This window comes from Parasteatoda tepidariorum, chromosome 1, assembly GCF_982258835.1.
Source record: "Parasteatoda tepidariorum strain Cologne lab strain chromosome 1, Ptep-v5.0, whole genome shotgun sequence".
NCBI lineage: Eukaryota > Metazoa > Arthropoda > Arachnida > Araneae > Theridiidae > Parasteatoda > Parasteatoda tepidariorum.
This window is the reverse complement of record NC_141755.1, coordinates 135,585,708-135,597,407: the sequence shown is the minus strand read 5'-3', so window position 1 is coordinate 135,597,407 and position 11,700 is coordinate 135,585,708. Positions and strand designations below refer to the sequence as shown.

General features: G+C 30.5%; 1 long non-coding RNA gene across 3 annotated transcripts; it reads right to left on the bottom strand.

Annotated features, from left to right (window-relative positions):
* Window positions 1–965: 965 nt before the first annotated feature.
* Window positions 966–6,032, bottom strand: LOC147817036 (uncharacterized). Of its 3 annotated transcripts, XR_015429968.1 has the most exons (3): window positions 5,777–5,968; window positions 4,834–4,884; window positions 966–3,333 (listed from the first exon to the last, which is right to left on the bottom strand). It is a non-coding gene; the product is annotated as an uncharacterized LOC147817036 (long non-coding RNA). The 3 variants fall into 3 exon arrangements; XR_015429969.1 differs by lacking the exon at window positions 4,834–4,884 and having other exon boundaries at window positions 5,467–6,032; XR_015429971.1 differs by lacking the exons at window positions 4,834–4,884; window positions 5,777–5,968 and adding an exon at window positions 5,031–5,458.
* Between the last annotated feature and the right edge of the window lie 5,668 nt (window positions 6,033–11,700).

Here is an 11,700-nt window from a genome sequence, read left to right as displayed (position 1 = left end):
GCAAATTATAAAGAACTCAGAAAGAATAAAAGATTATAAAGAGAAATTTAGAATCATTAATATTGGTTAACAACAACACAGTATTTATATTATTCATATTGAGGTCGGAGTCCTTTATCTCTCCCAATTTTTAGATGTTATCACAAAAAAAAAGTTAAAATATTTAAAAATAATAAAATATTTTAAAAATAGTCTTTAATAGACTACAAGGTTCACTATTATCTTTATTAACTTTAATTATAAAGTTGGGGGTTCTGCTGAAAGAAGGTTAATTATTTAGGGTTCCGTAGTCAAAAAATATTGGGAACTGCTAATCTAAAGCAAACAAAGATTTACTATTACCTTCCAGCTATCAACTTATAAGTTTGCTTTGCACACTTGAAGAGAATAGTCTACAATTAATTAAAGCCTTGTCTTTCATGTTTACCAGACGAACAATGTGGATTAACACCTCAAAAATAACATTTGCAGAGGCTTACACTTAAAATAGACTTCAGGTATGTTAATGCTTGACATCAGTAGTGCGTGTCAAAGAGTTTGGTGCAATGGAATAATTTACAAACTGATTGAGTTAAAATTCCCACCAGGAATAACTAAGTTTATATATTTATTAAATTTTTAAAGAAGAAAAAAAAGTTTCATTTCTGCTATAGATTTTATTGGTATAGACTGAAAGTTAAACGTTTTGTAACTGTAACAGAAATTGAAAGTTTTTTTAAAAATAAATTTGCAAAACTTGTATTAAAAAAAAGTGAGGTAAAGAAGCGAGCATCAAGATAAAACGATTGGTAATTTATGGAATATATTAACACTTTAAATTCAGTCATTGAATATGAAGCAAAAAAAAAAGCTTTTTTTTTTCAGTAGATGATTCATAAAGAAAAACATTAGTCGTAAAATTACGGAAAAAAAATTAGATTGACATTTCGTCATGTTTGTACATAAAGAAAATAAATGCTTTATACTGTAAGATAAATAATATGTTTTTATTGTAATTCTTCAAAAATTATATTACAAGAAAATTAGACAAAAAGAAGCAAACTAATAAAACACAACTGGTTATTCACAAGAAAAGCAAACATTAGCATTGAAGTACAGATTGGCACTATTTTTTAAACATAACAACAGAAATTTAAAGAACATTTAATGGAAGGATTTTTTCTTTAAAGAAAATTTGTTTTGTGATAGCGAGAAACAAAGATGACCCCCCCCCCCAAAAAAAATCAAGAGGGTTAGTTAGTAGACAAAGAAAAGGAACGACATCTAAAAGAGAGTCTAAGATATTATTTCTTTATACAGAAAATCTTTAACATTATCATTGAAACGCGAGACTTAGCATCATTCCACATATTTTTAAATCTACCAATTAAACAAGCCAATATTTGTTTAGAGCAAAATAACCTTAAAACGTTTTAAAATAATTTTTAGTAGCAAGCACTTAAAATCCCAAAAATATGTAGTATTTATTATTTGTAGTAAAAAATAAAAATAAAAAAAGAAATTTTATAGAGCATTAGAACTAATAATAATTTTTTTTTATCAATTTTGGTTTGCTTAGCTTTTGACATTGAAACCTCTCAGAAAAAAAAGAAATAATATAAAAAGTTAATAGTTCTTGCTTTCTCAAAAATTTCTTAGCTGCAGTTTTCATTGTTTACACTCTCAAGTTTAATAAATACCCCTCTGGTATTTTGTTGCTCTGTAATTTAAAAAGTAACTTATTAAAAACGTTGAGTACTTCTGACTTTTCATAATTTGATCCAATTTAAGAGCTCATTTAATCATTCATGAGTTAGCTTAATAGAAATGTATGCATATATAGAACTTTATACCTAGAATGACAGGAGGGGCCACAATGGTCCCTTAGGTATTTTGGTAAGCACCCCATTATCTCAGGAAAGTTTGGGTATAAGGTACTCTATGGAAAGCATAAAGCATCCCAGTTCAATGAAGAAAAAAAATCAAAAGTATTTCAATATATATATAATTATTATTCATAGAGAAAAGGAAACACAGTTGTCTAATAAACTAATATCTATGTATAATTGAAAACTCAGTGTTCCATTTAATCAACCAAATTGAATGAAATACCATAGAATCTTGATGATCAAACTTATGCTCGTTGTTCTATTGATTGTAACATGATTCTTACCTAACAATGATTTAGATTTTCTTAGTTGCCTTTGGCAAAATATTAAAGCTTTGAAGGCATTTTGTACCTGTAAAATATTTCTTCTGTATTTTTATCTAATTGTATTTACAATCTATAACCTTTTAAAGCTATATTTATTTATTATACTTTATTTCTCTTCTCTGCTATTATTACATAGATTTTGATAATTATGCAAAATTAGATGTGTAAAACATTTAATAATAAACATATTTAAAACGTTATGTAACTACGTTCGAAATTATAAAGTAACAAATAAGTTACATTCGCCTTTATAATATGTTTTACATTAAACCATACCAGTCAAAAAATGCAATAAAAATAATTAATACAAAATTGTAAAACATTTAAAATTATATTTTCACATAGTTGTTAAATATTTTGGGTAATACACAGATAATAAAAGTTTTTATAATAACTAATCAAGAGACAGGAATTTTTAAAAAAAAAAAAAGGTTGTCGATGAAGTTTCAACAGTGACCAAACAAAATTATCAGATTTCAATTTCATCCCAACAGTATTAGGAATTATAAAAACAAAGTTGTAAATGAAGTTCCAATGATAACTGAACAAAATTATCAGGTTTAAATTTTGTCCCAAAAGAATAGGCAACAAAATCTGTGTCAAATACATTATATTCATATCTTTCAGGATAGTTTTTAATTTGTGATGTAGCAATCTGTTTATCTTTAGGAAGGAAAAAAAATGATTGCATAGCAATCACAGGGAAGTGCAGAGAGCCCATAGTGGAAACATAAAATTTGTAACGGAATAATAAAATCAGCAATAACAAACTTAACATTTAATAATGGCAATTAAATTTAAAAAAATCACACAATAAAAATTCGGATACTTAAATTTTTTACAAGAGTCAAAAAATTGGAATTTGTGATCATTGTGGAAAATCCAATATCCATTGGTATTCTCAGTTCTAACAATAATCTCACAACACATTGAAAACTGTATATAAATATGTATATATATATGTGTTGTTGTGCTTTCTTTTTTTAAAAAAAAGGTTGCAAGCACATTTTTTCTTCAGTTTTTGCAGGCAGAACAAACAAAGGAAGTCGTCTAAACTCAATAATGGTGTAATAAGGTCAATGCTTCAGCCACTCTGATTCTCACATTTGGGGATTGATCTTTCAACAGTACTAGAAGAGCTGAAAATAAACAAAATGTAAATTTAAGGTGGTTGAATCAACACAGAGACATCGAAAAATGGTTACACTTTCAAATAATTTAGCAGTTTTGAGTTTTTTATAGCAGTTGAGGGGATATATTTATCGATAAAGGAAACCTTCATCTATCAAAAAGGAGCCCCAACAAAGAATCGAGTCTTATATACTAGTGAATTGGAATTGTATTTTTGTAGTGGTAGATACACTACAGTACTCCCCCACCAGAATTATATCTGTGATAGAATTCGATGAACGGATACCCCTAGTTGATTCATCGATATTTCGTGAGAAGCCGGGAGAGCTGTATTAAGATCATCATACTTTTTGAGTGCTGATTGTGAGAGCTGTATCAAGTTCACGGTCGTGGTCCCTTCTGTGTTGCCATTAGCAGTCAGGCCAAAGACGTGTATGATCAAGACTGAGTAGCAACAGTGTGAGGAGGTAGAGAATGTCACAGTCACAAGTAGCAAGTCAACTGTTCAATGTGAATCATCCATCGAAATAGGCATGTTTGTATCGAAGTGGTAGTTTCTCTCAAGGTAGGCAGGTTGACATCACGCCCGGGTCACAAACGTGGGAATAGTAGTTATCGACAATGTAAACCTTCATCTAAGCAAAGGTACCCCAACATAGAATCTAGTTAACATGTTTTATATACCAGTGATTTGGAATTGTATTTTTGTAGTGGTAGATACACTACAGCAGTGGTTAAACTGTTCACCATAGCATCCTGTGAGTGTGGCATCCACCATTTCAAATCTAAAATTAATTCTTAACATAACATGCCATTCGCAAGAAACTTTATTTTTACTCTAACACAAATTGGTTAGTAAATTAAAGTATTTGAATCAACACAGAGGCATCAAAAAATGATTACACTTTTAAGTAATTAAGTAGTTTTAAGTAACTTTTTTAAAGTTTTCGTAGCAGTGGTCATCAAACTGTTTGCCTTGGGTATCCTGTGAAAGTGGAGTGGCACACTTTTTGGTATCAAGTCTAAAATTAATTCTTAACAGAATATGCCATTCGCATAAAACTTTATTTGTGCTCTAACACAAACTGGTGAGTTACTTATACGCAATCGGAGATGTACTCTTTTTCTTAGAAGACTTTACATTCAATTCAAACGCTCTCACATACACTGGTTAAATTGTTAAATGCAATCTGAGGCTCACATCTTGTAATCTTTTTATTAATAATCTTGAATGTTGGCACTGACTATTTCATTCAAACTTATTTTTTACTAAGGGTTTGTACCAAAATTGAAGAGAAAAAAAATATCTAAAATATACCTTGTGTAAATTACAAAACATAATCATTGATGCCGACTGCTCCACTTTTTGCAAATTAGGCTCAAAGGGATTAAAAATAAAAACCAACACTTAAAGGAATATAATTAATCTTGTTCATCATTAAAAGGTTCATCACAATATAACTTAAAGTGCTTTTCTACTTTGATTTATTATTTAAAAAGTTACTTACTCATTTTGTCTTTTTCTGAATTTGTAAATTAGTTTCATTCTTTGATTAGATCTTTAAATAGCTTTTAGGAATTTAGATAAATCGATAAATAAAACTAAAAACATTGGCAGTTAGCTTCTTCGCAATCATTCTGCGAAGTACAAACTAAATTTCAAATAAACATAGAAATAGACTATTTCGCAGCCACGGAGACTTACGTTCGAACATTAACTTAATTTAGATTTTCAACAACTTCAGGAGCAGACAAATTGTAAAGTCACACAATTTTATGAACTATTCAATCCAGTATCTTAACTTTTGACCTCTTTATCGGTAGAAGTTAATCGGTAGAAGTTAATTGTTTGGCTGAGTAGCTGTAGTTGAATCATCATCATCGAATGTTCCAGGTGGACTAAGACCTTCTGTTGAAGTTTCCTAAAGAAAACCTATTTTTTTACTTGGACTGACAGTCAAATCCAATTCACCTTTAAATCTGAGTCACAGCATCGAGTTATCGCTGTCTTGCTTTGTTTTTTTTCGATTAGTGAAGAGTTCCGATATAAAACTTTTTTGATTGATATTAGAAATTTACAATAAACATAAATAAACAAATGTAAAAATATAAAAAATTCCCAATAGCTCAAGATTCAATACCTTAAATGAATACCAGAGATGCCAACTTTCTATCAGAATTAGGATTACTCAGTAAAATATGCATTTATAGAAGAAAATTAGCGCAATTTTAATGCTCGTATATAATAAAATTATACAAAAATTTACTATTAAAAAAGATGTAACATTTAGATAAAAGTGCTAAATTACAAATTATACAAGTCTGAAACTTTATACTTCATTTTTAAATGATACAGTTAAATAGATAACTTGGAATATTCAAAGCTCAGCCCCGTCCCGCCCCCTAGCGGGGGCATCCGGGGTGAAAATTTATTGATCAACAAAAGGATACAAAACAATTTCCAGTTTGAAAACAACTTGAAGATATCAAAGATAACTTGGAATATATAATGTTCTAGTCTTAGTTAAACTTAGAACTAGTCCTTATTGCCTTTATTTTGTTATCCTACATTTCACTTGTTTCGCTTGCAGCATTTCAGATTAGAGTTTACATTCTTTTTCTGTAAGGAAAAAGGACTAAGCTTCGGAATGGCTTGTTTGTAGAAAATTAAGATTTAAAAAAAAAAAAATAATAATAACTTTTCGTTTCCCGCAAGTCCAGGGAAGGACTTGCGGGAAACGAAAGTGACATGGACAAAATAAAAAAAATTATTAAATGTTTTATAGATATTTCATAGCATAACTATATGTTTTTAGAAATTTTGACGCTTATCCTTTGACTTGGCATGAATATCAAAGTTCTCACTTGATTAGAAAAATTAAAAAAAATTAGTAAAGTGTCCGCTTAATGGCCCACTCAAATACAGTTATTAATAATAATTACAAAGTAAACGAGAGAAATGCCTATAATAAGAGTGGACATTAATATACTTTAAATGTGGGTTACAAAGAAACTTTCTAACCCGTCTTTTACAATATTTGCATTATAACGTAGCGATATCGGCACTAATAATGTAGAGTGATATGGACAAAATAAAAAAAATAATTAAATGTTTTATAGATATTTCTTAGCATAACTATATGTTTTTAGAAATTTTGACACTTGTCCTTTGACTTGGCATGAAAATCAAAGTTCTCACTTGATTACAAAAATTAAAAAAAATTATTAAAGTGTCCGCTTAATGACCCACTCAAATGCAGTTATTAATAATAATTACAAAGTAAGCGAGAAAAATGCCTATAATAAGAGTGGACATTAATATACTTTGAATGTAGGTTACAAAGAAACTTTCTAACCCGTCTTTTACAATATTTGCATTATAACGTAGCGATATCGGCACTAATAATGTAGAGTGACATGGACAAAATAAAAAAAATAATTAAATGTTTTATAGATATTTCTTAGCATAACTATATGTTTTTAGAAATTTTGACACTTATCCTTTGACTTGGCATGAATATCAAAGTTCTCACTTGATTAGAAAAATTAAAAAAAATTATTAAAGTGTCCGCTTAATGACCCACTCAAATGCGGTTATTAATAATAATTACAAAGTAAACGAGAGAAATGCCTATAACTAAAGTAAACATTAATATACTTTAAATGTAGGCTACAAAGAATATTTTTAACCCGTCTTTTATAATATTTGCATTATAAAATTAATTTTGAATAATTTTTAAAAATTATTTTATTTTTAGTGTAAAAAAATTAATTAATTATGAAAGCTTATATTATTTTTATCAAAAATTTAAGGTATCTTTCATCACATCATCAAAAATAATTTCCTGCAAGACATCATATTCAATGCTCATAATTGATAAATGACTCAATCTTTCTTGAGTCATACTATTTTTTAACTCATTTTTTATTAATTTTAGTATGGAGAATGAACGTTCGCTACTGCGATTAGTTATCATGAGTGACAAATGAAATGATATGTCAATGTTTGGAAATTTGTCTTTGTGATTAGTGTTTTTCACTATTTCATACATGCCATTTATGCCTAATTGTCCTAACTTATTCTTCTGAGCCAATTAATACTTGAATTTACAAATTATTTTTTTTATATATAAATTTTGAATATATGTATATGTTATTTGCAATTTTAAAATATTTCGAACTTTTCCTCAATTTTTTTTTTTTCTGTACGTTACATTTTGCTTTGCTGCTCAAAATCTATAAGACTTAGAAGCATGAAATTATGAAGGTGTGTATAAAATATGCAAGGAGTTATGAAGAATACAAGAAAATGAAATTTGATTAATAGTTTTTTTTATTTTTTATAATCGCCGTTAAAAAACCGACTCAATTTTGAGTTTCCGACTACCAGTGCTTAACTACGCATCCTTGTAATTTTAAAACCAATCCAGAAGACAAGGGAACTCCTGGATCAGTACCCATAGGTATTGAATTGTTATAAAAACTTGGAGGAGTTTGTGACCCCGACAGATTTAACATGCACCAGTCACCCTTTTATACATGGGTATTATTCGGCCGGCTGAATTCGAACTCCAATTCTCACGAACAAGAGTCCATAGCCCTACCAACCAAGCAAACGCGGCCAAATTATTAGTTTATTTAATAACAGTCGCACACGCCTCACCACTGACCCTGCTCCCAGTCCCTGGGGGCAGACAATGAGACCGGAGCTTTTCAGCTACCCGTGCTGGCCATTTATGTTAAATGTAAAAATAAAAAAAATTTTTAAAAAAATACATAAATAAATAAAAAATAAAAATTAAAAAGAAAAAAAAATAAATACCTGTGACGTGACTAGCTATTTTATATTGTACTGTTATTGTCGATGTCCATCCATTGAGTCTGTAATGTAACGCTGATAGTTAATCAATGTAAATTTAAATTGTTGCTGCTAGGCCGGGATAGCCTGGTCAGTGGGGTGCCGGGCTCATGTCCAAGAATACGTGGGTTCGGTCCCCGCCGGTCGAAGACTCCCCGTGTAGTAAATGGTGACTGATGCACGTTAAATCTGTCGAGTTTCAAAGTCCTCCATGTTCCCATAACAAATCAATACCTCTGGGGGTACCGATCCAGGAGTTTCCTTGGCTACTGGATTGGTTCAAAATTACAAGGCTACGACGTTGAATATTAGTAGTCGTAAACCCAAAAATTGGGTCGGCTGTTCAACGGCGGTCATAAAATAAAATAAAACAAAAGTCATTGAACAGCCCACCCAATTTCGAGCTTTTGACTACTAATGTTCAACTCCGTATAGCCTTGTAATTTTGATGTTGAGAAATGTTTTCCTTCGTGGAGGACGTTTCGATGGAACTTACCCGCATTTGTGTTACATGAAGAGGAAAACCACGAAAGCCTCCCAAGGTTAGTGTGACAGTAAGGGGACTGGAACCGTCTACCATTGAGAATATTTTACGTCAGCACAGTGGTCGGTGCAAGACGGGTGTGGAATTCATATCGACCAGCCATCACTGGGATACAAACTTGGTATCTCTGCGGGAGGTATCAATTTTCCATTTTCATTTATTAGTACCAATTTTATTGACTTGCCTGAATTTAGTCATCTTCAAAATATAAATGGTAATTCAGTCTTAATTTTTGCAGTAAAAAAAAAGGAAAAATAAACCGTTTTTCCTCTTAATCTGCAGTGATTAATGAGAAGCAGCCACGAGGGTTAGTGAGCAAACTGAACAAGGGGGGAGCTTTCTAGTTTTTTAAATAATTGTTAAATTATTAGTTTTTAACATGCATACTTTAAAAAGAATAATAAAAACATTTTTCAGTATTAAGAAATAATAATTAAAAACTGTCATCAGCTGACAATTTTGTGTCAGATTTCATAATCATCGGCACCAAATATACACTCCTGCCTTGCAGATAATTTTTTTTTTTTTAGTTTTTGCTTTCAAATTTAATAAATTAAGTCATTTGGATACTTGACATTCTTGATTTTGTTGAAAATTTCCAGATAATATAAAAGTTTTAAACACACGTGTTTTTTTCCCTTCAATTTTGTGAGAATTTTTTTTTTTTAATTTGAAGTGCTAAAATAGAAGGCCCTCTGAAATTTTAAGAAAAACACATCTGTTTGTATGCGGCAATACAGTACCTTTTGTGAACCAGTAACCTTTCATGAAATGTGGTACTGACCGCACTTTACGGTATTTACGGGAGCACCAAAAAACAGGGTAGTTTTTTTCGGTAGCGATTTGGTTATGACTTCTCACGAAGTTAACATAATAAAAATATAGTTTTTTACCATCCTGTTCGGTAAGCATTTTGGTAATTTTATCATGATACCTTAGAGAAACAGTTCCAAACTGTGTTCTATGGAACTTTGGGATTCCGGGGAGAGTTAAAGGGATTTCGCAAATTAATACTTTTTATAACTGGGGATGAATACTTTTATAACTTCTAGTTAGTACTTTTTATAATCTCTGATTATATTTAGATCCAACCTATAAATCGAATCTTGTATGATCTTTCGGTTTCCTTTATTAACTTATTTGAAGTAAAATACCAATTAAATAGAAATGGCATTTTTTAAATAAAAATATATTTCTAAAAACAATATGTTGAACGAATTAGGAAAAGAAAAAAGCATTTGCAACATATTATATTAGTATTTCATACAGCACTTTTCAAATTAAAATAAATTCTTTTTTAAAGAAAATGCTTTTTAAATTACCATTTTAAACGTTTATAACAGGTATCTTCAGTTCATTTAGAAGTAAACCATAATTCGGTTCATCTTAGCCATATTCCGCTTATGTATATATAGCAAAAATAAATTCAAAACTAGACTAGATATAGCACAAGGACTGCAAATTTAACTGTTGGATATAAAACCTTATTTAAGATTGTTAATGATAAAACGATGAAAAATCTTCATTCCTCTAATTAAATATTTAAAAAATAGTCGGTTTTTTGGGCTATAACGTTCGCAATTACCTTAATAAACTTTTATCATAATGTCGGGGTTCCGCCGATAGAGGACTGATTCTTTATGGTTCCGTCGAGGGAAACCTAAATAATAATTGGGAACCACTGTCTTAGAGCATTTATGACCAGAGCATTTATTCCAAGCAATTTATGACCAGAAATCAGACAAAAGGGTGTTTCTGTGGATTTCCTAAGTTAGAAAAAAAGAGCCCAGGGCAATATAAAGAAACTAAAAACATTTTCCCACAGTGTAAGGTGAGACGGCTATTTGACAATTCTGCGGGTGGTAGCTACGAAAGTAGGGATGTTTTCATCTGTGAAAAGAGCGTTTAATTGCTCTTTCGGTTAGAAAAGAGAAGAGTAACAATTATTTTATGTTTGTAAACACTTCGATTAGAGTTTAGAAAGCGTCGGACAATGTAAAAAAAATAATTAAATATGGCTAATAATATTATGAAAAAATTTATTATGGGCTTCAGACGGCCCCAGAGCTATGAACAAAACTTTAAAAAAAGAAGAAAAAAAGTGGTATCTGGGGGCCCTCTTAAGTTATAAACAATAAATGAGTTTGAATATAAATGAGATTTCAGACTTTTCGGGGCCCCATCAGAACTCGGGACCCTGGGCCAGGGCCCATCCTTTAAAACGGCTCTGAAGCAAACTCTCTTTGATAGTGATGAGTCTAATAATATATTGTTACCTAGCATCGCAGGAAAGACAATCAACATATGTAGTTACTTTACAGATTGGCAGATGGCGCTAGTACAATTATTTTACCATTGGTGGGTACCATTTATAGTGCCATCATACTGTTTTAAAAAACGTGAATTGATTAGAAGCTTTTACAATTGTTCTAATATCTATTATTAATCTGACTCGACGAAACATAGCTAATAAACTTTAAGTAATAAAAAAATTTCATGCATCTAACATGTACAAGTCATTTTTGATTTCATCGTATGTTTATATGCAATCGTATGTTTAATAAGATTAACTAATTAGCGAGCGTTTTCCTCCTCTATTATGCAATTATTTGTTACTTCATTTATTTAATGCAAATGCTGATTGAAGTTTGATATATTGAAGTTTTTAGCACCATTACTAATTGCATTTTAATAATTTTAATAATCTATTTTGTTTGTCACTATTAGGTAGGTATTTTATTTATGTCTCAGAGCTGTTCGATTGGTTTTTAGCGATGGTCTGAGAAACATGCTTGCGGATGATTCGAGAACAATTTTGATTCTCTGTAGAGGGTTCTCCTCTGCTTTGGTAGCCTGTGTGGGAAGTCAAGCACTGTAATGTAGAACAGTTTAACGAGGACCGTTCACCCTTGGTCCCTACGCAGGCTGATCAAAGTGGTCACCTGCGAGCTTACTGTCCGTAGCCAGTAATAA